Here is a 3,045-nt window from a genome sequence, read left to right as displayed (position 1 = left end):
ACTGTTTTCTATATGCAGTCAATCCACAGGCAATGTTTAATTACTGAGAGTGTGTGTGTATGCATGTATGTATAGGGTATAGTTCCTGGGAAGTGTGGAGATATTACTAAAATGTAAAACATCCTCTCAAAAATCATGATGTAGTTGGAAGTATTTAACTGGCAGAGTTTAGAAGAATGTAATATTAATTAAACAAAAAGCTAAGGGAAGCTGTCTTTAATTTACTAAGAGACTTAATTGCATGCTTCTTGGAAGGATTTCAGAATAAAGAGACTTTTTGATGGTCAAGTGGAGGCAAATGGGATTCCTGGTAGAATTGTGAACTACTTAAGGTCTCAAAAATAATTGTGTATTTTGACACTAAAATGAGCCTGGAGAAAGGAGAGTTTCCTCAGACTGTCTCAGAATGAAGCCCCCTCCACCCCCCACCCCCCACCAGCCTATGGGAGCTGGCTGCAATGAATAGCCATCTCAAAACTTGACTGCTCTGGAAATTTTAGTGTTCAGGTTCAATATGTACAGTTTGTCCCCTGGAGAGAGACATTTTCAATTGGCAGAAGATAGGGAACAGATTCAAGATTAGGAAATCATGCACTAATATCTCAGAAGCTGAGCATCTAGTCTAAAGCAAGGCTAGAGAAATGTATGGATATCATAGGAGTGAAAAAAAGTCATACCACTTATACTGAGATAGAAATTTGAAGCAGGGCCAGTACTCGGGCAGTATTGCACATCAGAAACTGCTGATGATGGAGAAAGTGTAACTGTGGGGCTACAGAGAATACATTTTTTAGATTTCTGTGTGGTTTTAGTTTTCTAAACAACAACAGCAACACATACACACACACACACAACACTTCTAATTGGGCTAAACAACAACCTTTGGAAGTTAAAGGATGATACAATAGCGAGAGACTATCCAAAGAAATTTTTCTCCCCCGACATGTATGTTTACATTTCAAAGAAGGATGAAACCCAGGATCACGGAGACTTTTCAGAGGTTTCAAACCCAGAGATTCAATTTTTACCTTTCTTCTGGAGACATTTAATTCCATTCCCAAGTGTAAGAACACAAGGATATAGAACTCCTCTAAGGTAATTTGTTTATAGCAGAGAGCAAAAATTTTCTCCTCTCAGGAAGGGAGTGGACTATATATACATATTCCAATTTATAACCTGAGTTACTCTTCTTTGGTTCTCCTTTAGTGCAGGCCTGTCCATCTGGCTTTTGTTGTATTATCCCCAAAAGTATAACACTCTGATTTAATCTAGAAATCTCATCTTTTACTTTCAATATAATATGAATGAATGTGGATATTGAAAACTTATCAATGAACATAACCATCAGGAATACAATTACCAGAGATCTTGCTGGGTAGACTTCTGAGGGTCTTATGCTATGGCATCATGGCTATTTATACCCAAACTGTTAGTTTGAAGGGCACTTGTCCTTTGGGAACAACCTACAGGCTGATAGGCAGTGTTTTGGGGAAGGTTTAACTTGATTCACTCGCTCAATTCTCCTTGTTCTGGGACCACAGAGAAATGATGATGGGCAACTTACCTAAGTATATCAGTCCTCTCAAATTTTATGAAAGAGATTGCAGGATTAGAAAATGTAGAAAGGAGATCATGGCAGATAGAAGACTAGGGAAAAACAAACAAACGATAAGAGATGAGGAAAGGAAGAACAGATTAGAACTCAGGTTTTGCTGATGGAGAAAAAAAACTTAGCTCAGGTGCTGGGTGTGTAATCAGGAAAATGACTCATCAAAGATTCTTAATGAGCTGTGTCCAGGGGACGTTGATTAGGTGTTTGTGAGGAGAGTGGCTAAAGGGAAAAACACTGCTGAACAAGATTTGTACCACAGGCTCTGTGACATGAGATTATGTATAGTACAATAAAATCTCTCCCAGCTGACCTTTATTAAAGAGATTAATGATGTAGTCTACTCAGTCTGTAAAACCTCCAGGCTGATGTTTACAACACTTGTAGTAGGGCACACCCAGGCCTAGAAGACTACTTTTTCATATGACACACACTTCAGTTTCTATCAGTTGAGTTGTATGTCTAAGAATTAACATTGTTGTTTAAACTATTTATATCTGTTGAATTTTGTTATTGTAATTTAGAAATATGTTATGCTAAGCAGTGAAACAAGAATGCAAAAGTAATAATGCCTTTCAAACTAATTGAATTATTTGAAAAGACTCTGTAAAGGAAAGACAATAGAATGATTGCAGTCATATTTGGTGAGGGTGGGACAACAATGCAATATTAAAGAAAAAGAATGAAAAGCCTGTAGGCATGTGTTCTCATTTTTTTTTCACAGATTTTTTTTAAATCTATCTTTTCTTTAAAGAAATAGAATTGGAAATATTGGACTATATGCCATATATGTCTTATGCAAGAATGAAGAGTGAGGCTCCAAATAGTAATTATATACAAAGTAAACATTTTGAGTCCTAATTTTTTCAAATGAATGTACACTTATCTTCGGAACTTTATGTACTCTTTAAACATTTTTATTTACTATAAAACGATTGCTGATAACATATCAGATTAGAGGGTTTCTAATATATTTGAAAGTGGTTGCAAATATATATACATTGTTTAGTAAGAATCACCAAGTCTACAGTCATGCCACCCTGAACAGGCCCAATCCTATCTGATCTCGGAAGCTAAGCAGGGTCGGGTCTGGTTAGTACTTGAATGGGAGACCACCTAGGAAGACCAGGTTCTGTAGGCATAAAAAAATAAAAAAAAAAAATAAGGGATTGTAAGCTGACAAGGTCCTTGCAATTTGTGAGGTCAACCAAGGGTTGCCTCGCCTAAAAAAAAAAAGAAAAAAAAAAAATCACCCAAACAGCTGCTGCATCCAGCGCAGCCTGCTTGATATCTGAGTGGGAATAGTGGGAGATGCTGAAAAAAAAGAGAAAGACAAAAGTGGGATCAGGAGGACCACTATCCACTGATGATGGAGTAGTGGTGCAGTTTTATTTTTGCAAGCTGTTTTTATACAAGAGCATACAATTGCTAGCTAG

The 3,045-nt window shown here is 36.9% G+C and overlaps 1 protein-coding gene and 1 pseudogene across 1 annotated transcript in view; both read left to right on the top strand.

The window, feature by feature from the left end:
- CTNNA3 (catenin alpha 3) overlaps window positions 1-3,045 on the top strand; it is a 1,489,877-nt gene that overhangs the window by 1,254,001 nt on the left and 232,831 nt on the right. The window lies entirely within an intron of this gene.
- LOC111729147 lies at window positions 2,632-2,750 on the top strand (annotated as a pseudogene).

This window comes from Pteropus vampyrus, unplaced genomic scaffold, assembly GCF_000151845.1.
Source record: "Pteropus vampyrus isolate Shadow unplaced genomic scaffold, Pvam_2.0 Scaffold249, whole genome shotgun sequence".
Taxonomy (NCBI): domain Eukaryota; kingdom Metazoa; phylum Chordata; class Mammalia; order Chiroptera; family Pteropodidae; genus Pteropus; species Pteropus vampyrus.
Note: the sequence above shows the minus strand (reverse complement) of the source record. Positions and strands in the feature narration are given on the sequence as shown.